At 42.6% G+C, this 19,926-nt stretch overlaps 1 protein-coding gene across 1 annotated transcript in view; it reads right to left on the bottom strand.

Annotated features, from left to right (window-relative positions):
- sema5a (sema domain, seven thrombospondin repeats (type 1 and type 1-like), transmembrane domain (TM) and short cytoplasmic domain, (semaphorin) 5A) overlaps positions 1–14,242 on the bottom strand; it is a 128,298-nt gene extending 114,056 nt beyond the window's left edge. Inside the window, exon 1 of the mRNA XM_061758495.1 lies at positions 13,999–14,242. The gene's annotated coding sequence lies outside the window, so the exon portion shown is untranslated. The remainder of the gene's footprint in view (positions 1–13,998) is intronic.
- Positions 14,243–19,926: the final 5,684 nt, after the last annotated feature.

Below are 19,926 nucleotides of genomic sequence, written 5' to 3'. Positions count from 1 at the left end.
AATGAAAGCATGACAGAAGTAAGAAAAAGAAAAATCAGTAGAGTGGATTGCTTTTTTCTACGAAATCCTGTTCTGAGAGCAGGTATAAGTGTATTGTCTCCTCTCATACAAGGACATCAAATAGTGCAATGCGAATACATATTGCGTCGGGAGCACACATGCAACAGTATCTAACCACGAATAGCAGTGCCACCATTTTCCCCCGAGTGACTAAGTGTCACAGAAGACAGTAAAGCCTGCGTCTATTGCTGGGACAGGTCTAATTTAAGCTTTGGGCTAAATCTGCTGTGAACCACTGAGTTGTTTCGTGACGCCTTTGCTGGCTCCACATCAAAGCTAGATAGCATCACTTTTAGCTGCGATACATTCATACACTCTATGTTTAGCTTCTACCTCCTCTTGCTGCTCCAATTAAAAACAAAGACGACCAAAGTTTTCCCCCTTGCACACAATGCATATTCATGTGACGTGCACACAAGAACAATACAAACTCAACAAAGTTAATTGGATTTTGGCCAACTGAATTTAATATTCTCGCATATGAGGCAGGTATTGATTTTGGTTGCACGTACTCTGTGTCATTACATTTCCACAACACTGGACTGGCCCAAAGCATGGTTGAGTCTATTTACTGCGAGTTCTCCCCTCTTGTTGTTACTTATGCCTGGGGTCTGGGCTCTGGGCTCGACTCTAGGCCGAAAACAGATGTTTCTTGACGCATGTGTGTGTTTTTGTCTGTGTGGTTGCTCAACGAGCTCAAGGCTTGTCTGTGCAGGGGGTGTGTGTGGTTGTGTGTATTGTGTGTGCACAGCTGTCTACCTGACCCAAATATATCCCTTAGAGCTGAACAGCCTCTTTGTGCGCAAACCCCTACTCACTTGTCTCACTTGGTGTTACACGTTTCAGTGCGAGTTGTATTAGCACCGCCTTTTGTGTATTTAAATGTCTCCTCCAACATGTGTGGAGGGTTATGTGTCAATGTGCCTGACGTTTTTGCGTTTATGTGCTTTTTACTTTGAGACTTGTCATTTATTTGTACAAAATCTCAAGTTCGGATCTCAGCTCAAGGCGTCCTGTGTAATGCGGAGTTTGCATTTTCTCCCCATGCTTGCGGCGACCAAGCATGTTAGGTCAATTGAAGACTATAAATTGTCTGTAGATGTGAATGTGAGTGTGAGTCGTTGTTTGTCTATATGTGTCCTGCCTGACTGGTAACCAGTCCACAGTTTACTCCTAATGAGGACAGGCACAATAAAAAAATGTATGGATGGATGCATTGTGGCTAAATATATTGGACTGGTTGCACTTGAAAAATGTTGCTCACTTCATATCCATTTTATCCATCCATCCATCCATTTTCTTTTCCGTTTGTCTTTGATCGGGCCGTAGATGAGCTGGAGTCTATCCCACCTGACTGGGGGCGAGAGGCGGGGTAATACCCTTGACTTGTCGCCAGCCAAATGCACAGAATCCATTTTATTTACCTATAAGCTGTGCTGTATTTGAACATTTACATTGTCCTATAACCAAGATTATTAAGTAGCTTCAAATTGTTAAAAAAAAAAAAAACACACAAAAAAAACAGGGGTGGAAAAGCAGAAGCAAAGACAAGAGGTATGCCAATTTCCATCACAATCAAATAGTGTATATATCAAACTACACTTTATTCTAAAAAAAATTTAATGTATGATTTATTTTTTGTGGATTCTTTTTTCTCAACTCGGGAAGTAGCTGAATAAACGGCCTACAGACTCACTCGGATGTGCTGAAAAAAGAAAGGAGCGAAGGCCAGTAGGTCGTCTTGGGTCACTTGAGCTAGTTCACTGGTGCGCAGCTGCTTGGAATGAGAGGAAGAGAAAAGCTGGATGATGAAGAAGACTTGGGGAAGGATGGGAAGAAAAAAGGATGAGAAGAGAAGACGGAAACGAGTTGCTTGAGATTGTTGAGGAGTGGGGATGTTTAAAGAGGTTAGGCAGGAACAAAATGAGCCGTCAGAGAGGAAGATAATGGAGGCGATTAAAAGATGATGAGTTCAGAAGGAAAGAAAGAGATGAATGGAGGGATGGGAAGTGAGGACTGGCTCAAAATAGCATACACCTAACAATTCCACAATCCTGTGAATGCACGTGGTCCTATGGAATAACTGAACAGGGAGAAGAAAACATGGGGGAGCACATCAGAGGTGGTCAGCGACAGCTGGAAAAGCAACAATGCCCTTCTTATAAATGGAGAGGAAACACCATGAGGTGTGTGGGGGGGCTGCCAAGGGGCAACACAGCTCAACCGCTTGTTTAAAATCCTCCCTCATTAATTTTGAACTCCTCAACCAGTTGTTTCTTTTCAATCACACCTTCATTACACCGCTGTAGAAAGATGTGATATGACAAAAAATTTGCTAAAATCTGCACGAAAAAAGATTTTGTCTGTAAAGACAGTCCCATCAGGAAATTGGATAAGATCCTTATCCTTTATGATCCTTTTGCTAATCACCATAGTGGTAAAAAAGCAAAGTATTTTGCTGTAAAATAAAATTCTGGATTAGTCTAAAATGTACCTGTAAACTATTATTTGTCAGTTCAAACAAAAAGCAATCAAAGCACTGGAAGCAATTCTGCACCGAGGCCAAACAATAATGGCCGTATTTTCCTATCATAGCTATCATAGGGCCAACATCTTGCTGATGAATGGGGAGAATTGTAAAATCTTATGTAATGTCTTACATATTATGTTTCCTTCTCACTTCCTAGTAAAGACTAGGTGTCCCATTACCATGGGTTTAATGTGTTAAGGACTGGAGGTCCATTGTGGAACAAGCACGTAACGCCACGTGAATACCACTACTTTTACAACACACTTTTTGGCATCTTTACAACTGCCCGGGAGTCAATTTCTCCACTTTTTTCTTTTAGCCCGAACCCACTTGGTGGCTCATACAATTGTGTTATTCTTCTGAGGCCTTCCAAGTGAGTGTCTGTATGGTGCGACTGAGTCTGGAGGCGATACAAAAAGCAGAAAGCACATAAATAATGATTTAACGATCCCCTCCACCCTCGCCTTTAATGATGACGATGGCGTTTTGCATGCTGGGACATATCCACATGTGGCTCGAAGGTGTACTCAGCGCCATCTCAGTTACTCCTACCAACTTGAAACCAGAAGGTCCAACTTGAATGTGGTGCCCTAAGCTCCATTTACTGCATATATACTGTAGAGATTAGTCATATGCCTAAATTCATTTTTGTCGCACATGTGCTTTCTTGGCTTCGAGAGTCAGTGCATCAATCATCCCATCAAGTTTCTTTTTCATTCAAAGAGTGTGTGTGAATGATAAATGTGTGTGTGTGGACGTCTTACAAGTCCTAAAATGTCACAATGCGTAGCACCAAACAGAAGAAAGACGTTTATCCTTTGGGTACATTCTGCACCAACATTCGCAGCAATTACACTCCGCTCCTTTCATATTTTACGTATTTACCAACAACTAAGTGTAGTCTTCCAGCCACTAATTATCACAATGGTAACTGTGTAGAACAGCAGCCTGAATGCTGCTAATTCACTCCATTAGGACGGGGATGAGGATGGGTTACAGTTGTTTTTTTTTTTTTTTTTTTTTTTTTTTTTTTTAAAATGGCGCTTCTGTGGGTGTTTGGAGGGAAATAGTTCATATGTTGTTTAATTCTAGACCATAAAAGTGCACACTTGACCCTGTACGCTGACCCACCTCAATTGATGGAAGGGCAAGAAAAAGCATTTACAGCCCTCTTGCGATGACTGAAGTGTTGTATGAACTTTTCAGTATTGAGTGATGTACAGCGTGGGAGACAAATCATCCACCTCTTTAGGTTGTTACAACTCTTGGAATGTTTCATACATCTGCCAAATGCAAAGCACAAGGTAGGTTTTTTTGGGTTGTTCATTTCATACTGCAGGTCAATTAGATTTGTGAGAATGTGACATGTAAATAATTGTTTCATGTCAATTTGAACATTACAATTAAAGTTTTCCAAAGCCAACCAGGGCTTCTTTCGTATGTGGATATAAATCAGATATGAATCCGATGCAACTGCAGTCAATGTGGTCAGTCCATGCTCAGCAGATCTATACGTCATCAAAAGGCGACAAACGTCACACAATACTTCGACAAACAGAATGGTGCGAAAAGCAATGGCGGACGAAGGAGCAGAAAATAGTGGCGAAAAGAAGATGCTTTAGAACTAGACTTTAGACTGACTAGACTGGTCGGCTTGATCGGTGTCGGCCGATAATTTGCATTTTATGATGATCGGCTGATTGGCTTTAATGTCATAATTCGTCAATCCGATAAATGATGTCATTGATCGGTTCTGCAAAAGAGATTTACTCCACGTCGCCATCGTGTACAGTATATTTGAATCCAAAAGCTAGTTTATTTTTAGCCTTGTTGCGTGTCTTTTGACGTACTACTGTAAATATCTGACAGCCAATAAAATTCTTTTTTTTTAAATCACGTCGGCGCTGTGGGACAGACAACACGTCTGAGACAGACAACACGTAATGCCTGGATCAGACTACAACACAAATTTGGTCTTTCACGATTGTGATGTCAGACGACTGCAATAAAATCTTTGCATCCCGTCTTTTATGATCACGGGGCTTTATCTCAAACGCGACCGGATACACTCATTACCGTGGCGACGACATCGCGACACGTGTATTATAAGAACAAAATGGGGAAAACAACCCGTCCGGTGCTCAGGAGATTACGTTTATTTAAGGCTTGCTTGAGGTATGTTCACATACTTTTAATACGATACGGCTCGCAAGCAGGCAACAAAATGTTATGTAGCCTAGCAAGCTAGTGCTAGCACTAACGGTTGTACGTAAACATGCCGGGGTTATGTCGAATCATGCTCTTAAGTTTAGAAGTAATTTAATTACAATAAAGTAATTCAATTACAGTAAGTTAGCACCCATTATTTCTGTCATGTTGCAATGTTGGTTTGACCTGACTGATTAGAAAACATGACCTGACTAGACCAATGATTTCCAACCTTTATGGAGTAAAGGCACATATTTTACAATTGGAAAATCTCTTGGCACACCAACTAACAAAAATGTCACAAAAATTAGATGCACAGTAATTACTGTATGTACTTCCTGCCATCTAATAGAAGAGCATGTATTTGTTCTGTCTGTCACTAATGCCTCACTGGCATAAATAGAGGAACAAAGATACTTTATTTCTTGTTCAACCCCAATTCCAAGTTGGGACATTGTGTTAAACATAAATAAAAACAGAATACAATGATTTGCAAATCATGTTCAACCTATATTTAATTGAATACACTACAAAGACAAGATGTTCAATGTTCAAACTGATAAACTTTATTGTTTTTAGCAAATAATAATTAACTTAGAATTTTATGGCTGAAACACGTTCCAAAAAAGCTGGGACAGGTGGAAAAAAAGAAAAATGTTCCTCAAACACCTGTTTGGAACATCCCACAGGTGAACAGGCTAATTGGGAACAGGTGGGTGCCATGATTGGGTAGAAAAGGAGCTTCCCTGAATTGCTCAGTCATTCACAAGCAAAGACGGGGCGAGGTTCACCTCTTTGTGAACAAGTGCGTGAGAAAATAGTCGAACAGTTTAAGGACAATATTCCTCAACGTACAATTGCGAGGAATTTAGGGATTTCATCATCTACGGTCCATAATATCATCAAAAGGTTCAGAGAATCTGGAGAAATCACTGCATGTAAGCGGCAAGGCCAAAAACCAACATTGAATGCCCGTGACCTTCGATCCCTCAGGCGGCACTGCATCAAAAACCGACATCAATGTGGAAAGGATATCACCACATGGGCTCAGGAACACTTCAGAAAACCAATGTCAGTTCGGCGCTACATCCGTAAGTGCAACTTGAAACTCAACTATGCAAAGCAAAAGCCATTTCTCAACAACACCCTGAAATGCCGCCGGCTTTTCTGGGCCCGAGCTCATCTAAGATGGACTGATGCAAAGTGGAAAAGTGTTCTGTGGTCTGACAAGTCGTAGAACTTTGTGGAAGTGGGAAGGTTTCATGAGGCACTCCTTTAAGGTTCAACATCCTTTCAAAGTAAAGTGAATATGCCAATCGCGTGTATATCCCCTCACTTATACTCTCGTCCTGTAGACTTTTATAATTCACATAATTAATGCCACCACACTTTAGTTGCACTGTTGGGTTCACGACCCTTGTCCTGCATGCTTCTTCTCCTGTTCAATCTTGTCCTGTCCTTCCCTCACAGGGTGTAGCACTACATCCCCATGCAACACTTATATTTAATGTTTCATTGTTGTCGAAAATGTAATGATTTACTTCTCTCATCCTGTTTACAATTAGCGCTTTGTCTTTTGTCTTTGTTTCTCTCTCCCTTCTAGAAACTTAGTTCTGTTCGACTGATCAAGTCTGATTCTCAATAAACCTAAAGGGATACAGATTTTCCATTCTGCTTGACCTAACAGCCGAACAGGACAAAAAAACCAAAAATAATAAAATAATAAAAAGTGCTTAATCTGACGCAAATGAGATTATTATATACTATTTCAATTTGTTGCCATTTGACTTACTATAGTGGCACCGTTACACAGACAGCTGGACAGACAAAGAGTGTTTGCCATTCCAGTTCATCATATCCAGCTGCAAGACAAAGAAAGAGAAAAAGAACAAAATGTATTCTCTTGCACATTACGGCAGAACATAATTTCCCTTCTTGTAAGCCTTCAGAATGACAACAAAAAGTAAAGACACTCCTTTTACCCTTAAATGATAGGGTAAAGGGATAACTTTTTGCCCCAAAAAGCCTTCAGGGGAAGTAGGACAAAATGGCTCTATATGCTACAAGGTTTCACTGATTTCAACAACAAGATCATTGCAGCAAAGCGCGAGGTCGAGTCTGAAGGAAATAGATCTGCTGCGTAGGAGTTCCTTCCTCGCTGTGTATGTCAGCTAGAGTGAGAAACAACCTTGAAAAACAGCTGCAACTAAAGCCATTTAGTCTTCTATATTAATTGAACTTGATCTTAGCTTTTCACATTGAAGTTAGCTTGGCAATCACCTTCTCCATTCTAAGACCCCTGCTGATGAAGATGAGCAAATGAGGACTATTTTGTCTGTGCTTTTTACTTCATTCATAGAAGGGTGGCAGCTGAGTTCTGGTCGAGGGAGGGGTCAGATTTGGTCAAGCTAGGGTCAAAATAGCCTGAGAAAGTGAAAATGGAAAGGCTTTGTTTCCAGCCGAAATAGACTTCGTATGCATTTGAAAACAGGATGAAAAATTAATCATATGTTCGTATGGGCGGTGTGTGATATCTCCCAGCATGATAGTTATAATATGATAAGTATAATATTGCAAAAAAAAAATTGTTTCTTTCAAATATCTAAATACATTTTTGCTATGGTCTTCAATACTTGTCTGGTTTTAAATGTGGGTTTCAATGAATGTCAATTTACTTTGTTCATATCCTCTTTGTTGTCAGTCTCTGTGGAATCATTATGTAACGCTGCAGGCTTCATTGCGCCATTCTTGTTTTGGGGCATCACACAACAACACAAAATTCAACCTTCACTAGAGCATGAACTATTTTTCTCCACATCAGGACAACTTATGAGGGAGACATTTAACTCAAGAGAAGCTTTAAACAGTCCACATCAGTCCCAGCAGGGCCATGGAGGCAGCAAGTCAGCACAACTCGGCGAGGGGATAGAAAGATTCTCAGATTTCATGAGTAGTCGAAACAGAGTGCTGGCATCGCCACGCATCTGTATCCCTCTACTTTGTTTTGCAGGAAGAGGCGGACTTATCGCCGAGGCTCAGTAAGAGACCGCACTTTAAAAAATGTTCACAGGAATGACCGCATTGCACAGCATTGAACTCTAAATGAGTCGCATGCACAGTGCTGAAGACTGTCAATCATAAAGATGTTGCATTTTTAAAGTGTGCTCAGGAAAATTTTGTAAGCAAATCATAGAAAATAATCACACAAGCACATTCCCCCCCCCCCCGTAATCACCAGAAATATTAGAAATTCCCTTTGCTAAATTCACAAGCTTTCATATAACTACCAAGCAAGGAGTGCTTTCACGAAATGAGATAAACACCGATAAACTTAAAAAAATAAAAATAAAAAATATTTTGTATCTTGCCAAAGCCAACGCATACTCTAAAATGAGATGCAAATGTAAAGAAAATGTGCAGATCTGAGTATTTTATTGTTCTCACAAAAATCTAAATGCAGTCATAACGTTTTGGAAAAGAGCTTTTCAAATGGACTTCGGCTCAAGAGCAGACTGGCCAATCACAGTGCAGCACAGAACAATGGCCCACCACTTTTCAAGCAGTGGTTCACTGAATTGGATTATTTATTTTTGTTTTCTATATTTCCATATTGTTTTAATCCCTTTCATCCCTCAATGTATTTGCATTATTCGTGAAATAATTAGATGCTGTCGTTAGCTCATCAACCAAGATGCTAACGTTATGCTGCTAAGGTGAGGTTAACTGTCCGTGGCAGTTTTAGCCAGCTAAGCTAACTAGGCTAATTACATGTTCTTGGTTGTAATGTTTGTATAAGCCTATTGCCTTTCCACAATTTTAACAATAACGAGAGCATGACCCTGCTTTTAGGGCCATTCATTTTTTTTCTTTTCATGTTGGATCTGAAAGCAGGATGGAACTAGCAAAAGTAATGAGTGTGGGTGGGTCTTGGTGAAATGTCAATTTGACAATCATTTTAAAAGGGGTCAATAGTGCATCTATACTTTTTCTACAGTGTTTATTCTCATTAGGATTGCAGGTAAGATGGAACCTATATCAGATGATTTCGGGTGACTTTGGACTGATTGCCAACCATTTGCGGGACACATACAGACAAAAACAGCTATTCAAACAAAAATTCATACCCATGGACAATTTAGAGTCTTATCATAATATTCCTGTTTTTGAGGGAGGAAGGGAGGAAGCCAGAGTAACCGCAGAAGGCATACGCAAATTTGGGGAAAACATGCCGACTCCACACAAAAGGCTGGAGTCGAAATTTGAATTTTGTAATTAGGTGACATCATTGTTTGATTCAAGCTGGACTTTCTTCTTCTTGTCTGTTTTCGATTAGCGTTCTCCTCCATTTATCATTGGACGCTGGGTGCTATCCTGTCTATTTCTTTGCCCTTGCACTACATCAGGGATGGGCTAGACTGCTGCCCCTTGAGAAAAACTCATGCTCAAATGTTGAAGAATTTCCCTCCAGCCTGATCGGGACAACGTGTCAACTTGACAACCGCAGATATTATCCTCTGAGTACGGGAGGATTAACATCCTTTTTCTGCATCTTTTACATTCAAGAAAGAGGCAGCTCTACCCTTTTGTCTGTTTATCTGCTCAGACACTTCTATCACTGCTGTCCAATCTTCCTTTTCTCGAACTCTCCTTTAATCTCCTACTGTATCTGCCTTCCATTTTTCCTGCATCACAACCAGTGAGCCGCTTTATCTTTCAGATGTTATCGCAAACTTCGGCATTGGGGTGGGATAAAACGAATGCAGCATGCTTTGCAATTTCCTTTCCCCATTCATCTGCTGAGGGAAGCTTCCTCATACAACTTTTATTTCTCTTCCGAGGATATTGCTCTGATTAGCCATTTCGTAGTGATTTCAAAGTCAAGTCATATGTTTTAATTTGCCGAAGATTACAGGATTTTTTTTGGGGGGGGGGGGGGTTATTTACACACGCTCACTGATCAAATTGGAGCGGCTTTCTGGTTTGCTGCGGTGCGACAGACAAAGTTCTAAACACATCACATCAAAAAGGGCTCCTTATCATGTAATGATATGCTCTATAAAGATGAGACGCTTCGTCTCAGGGACTCCCCTGAGTCAGGGGCGACTAAAATGTCAATCCGCGAAAGACTAACCCTTCTTCTAATGTGCAGGGGAAAAAAAGACTTGCTTAAAAACACAAGAATGCAAAAGGAATTGCTTGCTTTTCAAGGTGATGGCTGCTAATTGAAGTGACTACACAGCACCACATGTTAGAGTCTCTCAGGAGGCAGTCCCGTTTTAACCTCAGTGAATTATGGAGCGGGTAAATCTGTTGTGTGTCTAGGGAAATCTATTAGTCAAGTGTTGCTATCAAATGATTCTGTTGCTTGGGTTTTAAAGTTATTCCTTTTACACCCAAAAAAAGAGGGAAGAGAACACAGGAGTGTTTGACCTTATTAATTCAAACTGGCACGTCACACACATTTTGTCGATAAGCAAACATGAGCACTTTCCACTTGACTCAGGTCATGTAAAAAAGAAATAATGTAAACCATGATGTTAAATAAATAGCTCTTTGAGGGTATCAATCAAAGTTGTACATAATTATCTTTATATGATTTTTTTTCAATGACTGTATTGACTTAAATAATGTGCCCATTGCTCTAGCACCAGTTAGTCCCAAAGGACCACATGAGTTGCCCCCCAGGCCTGCTCTAAAAATAGCTTACCAATGAGATGCATCGGATTTTTTTTATTTTTTTATCTAATATTGATACAATGTAATGTATCAATCAATCAATCAATACAAAATGCATCATCATCTTGACAAAAACCTGTTGCAAGTTTTGATCAGTTTCTCTTGAACCTTTCCAACAGCCTCTTGGTTTGATCCTCCCCTGAAAAAGAGGCTTTAGGGATTATTTAATGATGACCCAAATAGAGCCTTCCGCCTCTTTACAGGAATCTTGGTTCAAAGACAGATTCCTCTGCTATTGAAGGGGAGTTTAAGGTTGAGCTGTCAAGTGCGGGACAGAACTTCAACGCTGTAACAGTGCTGGCAGGTCAATGCTGCTTAAGTGGCGCTAATTCTCCGTGACATATGGACATGTTTGCTACAAACCACAGACATTTACTCTTGGATAGACACGGTGGTGACAACTGAGTTAATAGTGCAGCCAGCATCACATTGGATACAATCCGCTTCCTTGCTGGAACCATGAACCCCAATGACCTCATACACGTGTCAATCGACAGTGAACATTATTATCTTTATAAAGGGAATCTTTATTTCACACAGAGCTTCTACTGTACCCCATTAGGTGTACCTGATATTGTGGCCGGTGAGTGTAAATGAAGAGGAGGTACTTTATAGCTTCCAACCAATCTTTATGGCAACTGTTCGGACTCTGGCCTTTCTAGAACACCAGTTTAATGGCTGGGCAGTCCACTGATGGACCGGTCACTGTGGCAACATTGTACTATCCTGCTAAGTAACAGCAAGGATGAGAGACCCATTTGCTTTCAACCGGACAGCTTTTCTTCCCTTATAGAAACATAGCAAATATGTTGTTATTCTCGTCAATGAACACACAACCCCACAGAGTGCTTGTGGCATAGGAAAGATATTTGGAATAAGTGTTTTCAAGTGGAATGAACTCATCAGTGGCAGCAGGGAAAAGGGGAGGGGTGAGATAACGGCAAAGCGGTTATAGTGTACGATATAAATAGAGAATGGCAGCTTATGGGAGCAAGCACAGCAGGGAGGAAGTGGCAAACCGCTTCAACTTTTGTCTGGTTTTACTTAAGGAGACTCTGCAACAAGAGATTCCATGTAGTTCAATTCAAAGTTTGATGGAAAGTTGGTTAAGCAGTTAAGATTGAATACGTTTTTATGACAATGATCTAATGAAAATGAAAACTGCGTAGCTGGCTGATGCAACTTAAACACTACACAGAACAAACAACAATGACAAGGGCAAACATAATATAACATAATGCCAGATAACGGTAGAGGGTGAGGGTAGAGTGTATTACAGTTAAAAAATTTTTTTAAATGTTTATCCGCTATCTAATGCAGATCTGATCCATTGCTGGATCCATAACACACCCCTTGACCTAGTTAAGTGAAAGGAATACATTTACATGGCAACAATGTTGCAAAAAACTTGACTTTTAAATTATTTGCCTTTGTGATGATCAAAATGACGCCTGAGCACATCGAGCTGCAAAAGCTACTAAAAATGTTGCGCAGTGTATGGTAGCATCGGCAAAGTCAAAAAAAGTGATACAATTTGGAGTTCTACCAAGATTTTCTGTCAGAAATATGCCTCAACAGTAAAAGTCAAAATTTGGGGTTTGACATCACGCGAAAAGTCATGTTATGAAATGATGACAACAAAGGTTGTCACCACCGAGAAAGGCGAAAAGTGAAATGATAACCATAACATCAGAACTGGAACTTATTGCAACATAGGAATGGGCCTGACTGCTTTATTGTGGTGACAGTTTCATGAACTGAATACCTTTTCTATCTCACATTTTAGAAAAGTGAATCTGAGTTCAATTAAAACCGGTCACATGCTAATGGACCATTACAAACAAAAGATGAAAACAACCTCCTTGGCGCAGTGATAAGGCTAGGACTGTGTGTGTGTGTGTGTGTGTGTGTGTTGTGAGTGTGGAGGTTAAGAAAAAGCCCAAAGCCCCATGGTGCATGTCAGATAAATAAGCCACCCAAATACCTTAAAAGAGCACTGAGGGGGCCAGAGGGTAATGACTGTGTAGTTTACATGTGCGTGATAATCCCTCTCCACTTTCACTCCCAGTAGGACTGGAACCCCCCTGAGGGAAAGCCATCTCACAAAGGTCAGCGACAATAGGCTCGTCATTCATGTGGTTGTCATAGCGACCGCAAAGCCCACTCGGGCCACAAGGGTCATCGTCATCAAGGAATTCTCCCGGCGAAACTAATTGCTGTGTTTCTATGTCGGGACTCAAATATCCATCATGCTGATTAGACGCAATGCAAAGGAATGTGAGGCTGTAACGATCATTACAATCATCCAGGAGAGGCGTGTTGATTTCTCATATTTTGACATCTTTCATTCAGTGATTTCACACTGTCACTTTGCATTTTTCCGCTCCTTCCCTGGAGAGCGTTAGCATCTAATAAAGGCGCAGGATCCTGGAAGTCTAAAGTAATTCCACCATCTGGCTGTAGGTCTGGAGCGTCCTCATGGGTCTGAGCTTGTTATATTAGTGCAGGCTGTGTCTATCATAACTGTCACGAGCACGGCAAGGACAATGCGGGACCAAAAAACAAAGGATGTTATGTTCCAAAAATACATCTACAAAAGTTTCTTTAAATAAACAGACCACATTGAAACAGTCATCCAGTGTGTGCTCCCGTGCTGTGACCTGCCCTGGCCTCATGTGTGGTGCCATTCACATAGGTCAAGTGAAGTCATTCAATCTGGTGTGGAGGACACACTGTTGTTGTTTTTTTTCCAGAAGCGAACAAGACGGAAGCATTATGGCACAACGGGAAAGATTCTTATGTTGAGCCCCGTAAGTGGGTCTCCGCATGCAAAGAAATCTTGTGAGTGAAATTACACACTAGATTTGTTGAGGCAACAACATTTTGGATGCAGAACAGAGTAAATCAAAACACAGAACAGAAATCAAACACAGAACAGCGTTGAAAGACATAAAGCAAATTAATAAATGAATACTTTAAAGCAAAGCACTCCACAACGCTGTTAAAGCCACAATACGGAACAGTGGGAAATGTTTATTTTTCCATGACATACCAATTAGTACTTGAGTCTGTCTCTCATTCAAATTTATCATGACCCTACTGTACTCTGCTATCATAAGATATTAAAAAGAGGAGCAGAAGCCAAACAGTATTTGTTGCGTGGGTCAAACATGCTGGCGGAGGCTGCACTCTCCCAGTGCCACCAAGCGGCCACAGGTGGCGATGCATTATTTAAAAACTTCTATAAAAAAAAAAAAAAAAAACGGACTTGAGACTGACTACGTGTGGCTGTTTAGTGAAATGTATGTCATTTGGGAACTTGCAAGTTCTACCACGTGCACCTTTAAATCAAGTATAAAAAGTAAATGGGTAAAACTATATGAGAGGAATTGCAGCCGCAATATTTAGCATGCTAAGAAAAAAAAGAGCCAAGGAGGATTAAATGTTGGAAATGGGTTTCTTACCAGGTGAGCTGGTCAACTCGCAGTCATTTAGTTGAGATCCACGCTGCGTGTCTCGTCCGCGGAGAAGAGCAGTGATGAAGAACAGAGATAAATATGCATATATCCTCAGTTTGTGCTCGGGACAGGAGCTCAGCCTCAGCCAAAGTGTCTCTCAGCAGAACCTCCTCCCGGACCTCTTGCTTCTATTTCTGAGCCACGCGGGAGAGCGCGCCGCGCAGCATGGCTTGAAACCGGACACTGCGCCAAAGACAATGTGCCTCTCCCCGAGGAGAGGAAGGGGAGGAGTGGAGGTGTATGGAAGACCCAAGACGAGAGAGAGGAGAGGAAGACAACTTTACTCCAGCGAGTGCGCGGGTGAGGAGGGGCGCGATGTCGGGCGTGCGCATCAGTGCAGCCTGTGCGCGTGGATCTGTGGGTTAGGGTGGGGGGATGCGCGTCTCCTCCCGGCGCGTCCTCAGCAGCCGCGCACGGCTGTCCTTTTGGTGGGCGAGGGGAGCAGCTCATCCAGCTAGTACCACTGGAGCAACTACTGGTGAGATGGGTGCAATCTGGAAATAAAAGGCATAACATGGGGTGCTGTTTGCAATGTTGACTCTGAATGTTTCACTAATATGCAAATTCAAGCCCAGCTAGACGGAAGTACCGAAATAAAAGCTCGACGAGGTCAAAGTGTGTTGTGTCAAATAACGAATCAAATAACTGTTTTTAAAATATAGTAATGCTAAATTGTGGTATGTACCTTGATATGTAATTCAATCTCTGATATAAATGTTCAAACCTTAAAACATAGTTGTTGATGGGGTGGCGGGGTGGGGGTTGTCGATCAAACTTTTCCAGCCACAGCTACCCTGGGGCGGTCTGACGGAAGCGCTGCTGCCATTCGGGGCCTATCGACAACCACAAATCTCTCATCTGGAATTTTGTCAGCGAGATCCATGCAACACAGAGAAAAGAAGGAAAGTAAAAGCTGATCTTGCAATGTTAGTAGTTTGTCTGCACCAAATGTCTCTGTTGTTCCTAGTCCAACATCTCATCGAAGCGTCACACGGATTTTCAATACTCCTGCTACTAAAAAAGCACAATGCGAACAACGTCCCTGGTGGAGTTACTGAGCTCAGGATCCTCAGTTTAAATTACCGGTTTATCCCTCAGTGAATGGTCCGCCATCAGGCTCCCCACTCCACAAGATTCGTACACACACAGCTTTAGGGCTGCAACGCAAAGTGTGTGCGTGTGATGCTGTGCACAGCGGCATCAGTAGCAGCCTGTTAGTACACTTCTTTGTTGAATAAGGCAACACGCTTCAGTGCAAGCGCTGTATTCTTCGCACTCACATATAAATTCAAATCGGGTCCTTTTCAGTGGCAACTTCCCACGTTGGAGGTGATGTGAGTGGCCTCCCCTGCAGCTTTCGAGTGCGGGTGAGCCACCCCGCTCTTTCACACGCGTTCCCCCTGCTGTGGGAGATGCAAAGGAAATTAGAGATGTGAAATAATAAACAAATATTCACGGCAACGTGCAAGTTAAATTCTAATATCGTTGCATACATTTGTATTGGAAACATTGCTGAAGCCTGTGAGTATTTTCACAACATGCATGACAACTACAGTTTCCATTCATTCCCCTCGCTAATGCGGATAAGATGATATGCATTGCGTAGATCCAATTTTGTGAAAATCTGGGTGTCGTAGATGGGTTCAAAAGAGGGGTCAATAAGGGGTAGTGGTGCTTTGTTTTTTTGCCGTGATGTCATTGAAGCCTTGGAAATCAATGCAGGGCCGGAGAGTGGTAGCTTTCTTTTCCACGAAGAAGCCAGCGCCCACGGGGGGAGAAGATGGCCGGATGAGTCCTGAAGCAAGGGAGTCACTGATATAATTTTCCATCGCCTCTTTTTTGGGATGGGAGAGATTAAAGAGGCGGCTGAAAGGAAGAGGGGCTCCTGGCAAGAGGTCATGGCGTAATCATAGGGGGCGCTGGGGGAGAGAGAGATGGCGAGGTCCTTGCTGAACACGGGAGATAGATCATGATGCGCTTCTGGAACCCGGGAGAGATCGGTAGGTGTTACTGGTGGCTGAGGTGTGCTGGAGGACGGGGCGGCCGCAAGAAAACAGTGGGAATGACAGGAGTGACTCCAACCAGTGATAGACAAGTGGGTCCAATCTAAGGCAGGGTTGTGTTATTTGAGCCAAGGGATGCTGAGGACAAGTGACGTCCAAGGGGAAGGGATGACAAATAACTGGAGGGTTTCACGGTGATTCCCAGAAATGAGCAGGTTGAATGGTACAGTTTGGTGGGTGACAGGGGAGATGAGTCGTCTGTCCACGGCCGTAACCTTCTTAGGGGATGGGAGGGGCTGGAGGGGAAGCTGGAGCTGACACGCCAAGCCCTCGTGGATGAAATTGTCATCAGCGCCAGAGTGCAGGTGGCAATAAAGTGACCAGGCTGTCCACAATAGATGCATAACCTCTGAGTGAAGCGGCGGAGTCGTTCTTGCGGGTCTAACCGGGTCATGCCTAGTTGCATAGGCTCCTCTGGTCCAGTGGGGGGTGGAGAGAAAGTGGCAGGGGGTTCAGTGCGCGGCAGAGTCATGGGAGGCGCAGCCCTCGTGGGTGGAGTGAAACTACATGTCGTAGTTCCTCGGTCACAAGCTCTCTCACGGAGGCGGTTGTCAAGTTTTATTGCTAATGAAATTAAATTCTCGAGGGAGGTGGGTCCGTCCCTGGCCGTGAGCTCATCTTTAAGTTGTTCGGATAACACCTTCAAGAAAATTCCCCTTAGCGCTGCGGAGTGAGAATGGGGATGCATGAAGCAAGTGAAAACAAGGAGAATGACAAAGGCCATTCCAGCTGTGAAAGTGCGCAGGCATCTCTCATCTTCAGCTCCACGCTCAATGAGCCATTCCAGCCACAAAGCTACGTCATCCCTCAGCTTCACAATGGGGCTCCTGCAGCACCGACCTCGGCCTTGAGAAGTCCACACAGTCTACTTTCACTGTCACGCTCCGTTGAAGAAGGATTGGACAATGATGCCATAACTGTTACTGGAAGTATGTGTGGCACCAGGGAAATGTTAAACTCAGCATTAAATTATTAAGCGGTTAATTCATCAGCAATACACAAAGAAATATTAAGGCCATACTGAAAGGAAAATTGGAGGCAGGGTGGCTGACTGCTGAGAGCGTCTGCCTCACAGTTCTGAGGACCGGGGTTCAATCCCCTGCCAACTCTAAATTGCCCGTAGGTGTGAATGTGAGTGCGAATGCTTGTTTGTTTCCATCTGCCCTGCGATTGGCTGGCGACCGGTTCAGGGTGTACCCCGCCTCCCACCCGAAGATAGCCGGGGTAGGCTCCAGCACGCCCGCGACCCTAGTGAGGAGAAGCAGCTCAGAAAATGGATGGATGGACGGATGGATGAAAGGAAAATTGAAGAGAATAAAGTTTTATGAGTAAAAAAAAGACACAAGGTTACAAATATAATGGAAAAAAGTGGTTAATACTGCTAAAAGTGTTTTCTTTATGCATGTGCAAGGACATCATAGCCAAAACAACAATGATGGACCACACTGCTAATGTTGCATTTTGTGCTTGTAATGGTTTTCCAGCAAACTGTACGTTTTCTACATTGCATTAAATCCAAATGAGTATCTAGACTGTACCTTGGGCAAAAAGCCCCCAACAACTTGGCTCCTAGTTTGATTGGCACACACAGACCTCTCCACCACGGTAAGGTGATACCTCAAGAAGGCATTTGCTGTTGATATAACGAATATAATTAACATTTCAATATGCCCTTGTAACTCCTTCATTGCAAAATCCATCCATCCATCCATTGTCTGTACCGCTTTATCCTCACAAGGGTCACGGGCGTGCTGGAGCCTACCCAGCTATCTTCGGGCGAGAGGTGGGGTACAAACAACCATTGGCACACACATTCACACCTACGGGCAATTTAGAGTCATCAATCAACCTACCACGCACATTTTTGGGATGTCGGAGGAAACCGGAGTGCCCGGAGAAAACCCACGCGGGCACGGAGAAAACATGCAAACTCCACACAGGCGGGGCCGGGATTTGAACCCCGGTCCTCAGAACTGTGAGGCAGATGTGCTAAGCAGTCGACCAACGTGCCACCTCATTTCAAAATGTTTGAGAAAATACGTTGTTGATTGTCATTGATTTCTTCAAGGATCTGAACAACAATGCAGTTGTGCTCTATACAGTAGCTGCATGATAGTGTTTCAGGTGCCTCGGCTTTCAAAAACAGTGAATAAATGGACTGAGTGACATAATGGAATGGAGCAGCTTAGTCGCAGGGGGGGGGGGGGGGGGTCATATTTCTTGTCTTCTTTTTTTTTTGTTCCTGTTAAAATTCTAGCTCGTGCTATTTGTCTCTGTCCTCCCCTTTTGCTCTGTGATGTTTACCTAAAAGAAGAGCGCCTCAGTCTTTCCATTGCCATCGGTGTGTGGGCAACGTGAAGGACCAGAGAGAGTTCATCTGTTCTTTTGCAAAATTCAGTCATGGGACTTGAACGTTTGGATGCGTGAGGTCTTTGCCCCAAGGGGAAGTTTGGAGATTTAATTAATGTCAAATTAAGGAAGCTGCAGCCTGCACAGGACAATCACATATGCGGTCACTTGAAACCCACAAGGGCTTTCGCAGTTGAAGGAAAAGAGTGCTGTTTGCTGATATCTGTCATTTACATGGAGATAGTATTTTCTCAGTCAGTAATTTTATGGCAGTGTTAATTTTGTTGCCGAAAGGTTTTCATCGTAGTCATTGTCAATAACTTTCCTTTTCGGACTAAAACGAGATGACTACATAAAAAGTTATTTACGGGGACGGAGACGATGATGGAGTGGATTGATATTTTTGTCAATGAATAAAAACGAGACAGAAATGCCTGCCAGAGAAGTGATCCAATTAAAAATAAAGCGGGAGAGGTTGACAAGAAAACCAATGAGAATGGCATGATAAGGGAATTAGTCAGTTTGAGACTGAATCCAGCAGCCACAAGCAGAGGGTTACATAAACATAAAATAACTTAAAATACTTTATCTATGGCAACGAGTGTTTAGGAACACAACGAAGAAACGAACAAACTCAAAGATACAATTACAGTTCAGTCATCCTAAAATCCATGCACAGGCGAGCATGTTAAGTAATTAAAAATAGAATTTGTATTAATTATTTAGCGTCTCTAATTGCGGTGACTTTTTTTTGCTGTTTTTGCTGGGCGTATACTTTCTGGCATGAGTTCCGTCCCCCACTATATGAACACCAAGCGCCCGTATTTCATGCACTGGCAATTCGACAGATTGCCATTTCCTTATTCATACTAACTTGACCCAGTTCTACAAGTTCAGCATGCAGTTAGCTATCAACCTATGCCCACAAGTAAAAAAATAAAATAAAAAAAAAAACATCTCCCGTGAACTGTACTGTGTTTTGTGTTATTTGGTCTACAGTGTCTCTGCCGTCTGGCCCCACAAGCGTTATGTAGCAAGGCAGCGGCGAACCAGACAGGATTCGTAGTCCCGCGCCCCCTTGCCAGCAATTTCGAGTCTTCAATTAACCTAGCCTGCATGTTTTTGGGATACAGGAGGAAACCAGAGTACCCGGAGAAACCCACGCAGGCATGGGGAGAACATGGAAAGGCCACACAGGTGATTTGAACCCGGGTCTTCAGAACTGTGAGGCAGATGTGCTAACCAGTCGGTCAACGTGTCGCCATACGAGTAACATACTTTACTTTGGTTCAATGTGTCTCTTTAGATCTCACACAGATGACTTGTACCGTATATGTCAGGCATTTACTGGTCCATAAAGGAAAACATAAAAGAATCAGCAGGGCCGAAATAGCACGCTGAATGTGCATTAAAAGACAATTATCCAGTCATTACCGGGGTATTATCATTTCCTATTATTCTC

Source organism: Phyllopteryx taeniolatus, chromosome 20, assembly GCF_024500385.1.
Source record: "Phyllopteryx taeniolatus isolate TA_2022b chromosome 20, UOR_Ptae_1.2, whole genome shotgun sequence".
Taxonomy (NCBI): domain Eukaryota; kingdom Metazoa; phylum Chordata; class Actinopteri; order Syngnathiformes; family Syngnathidae; genus Phyllopteryx; species Phyllopteryx taeniolatus.
The sequence above is the reverse complement of the archived record's forward strand: the minus strand, read 5'-3'. Positions and strand labels throughout refer to the sequence as shown.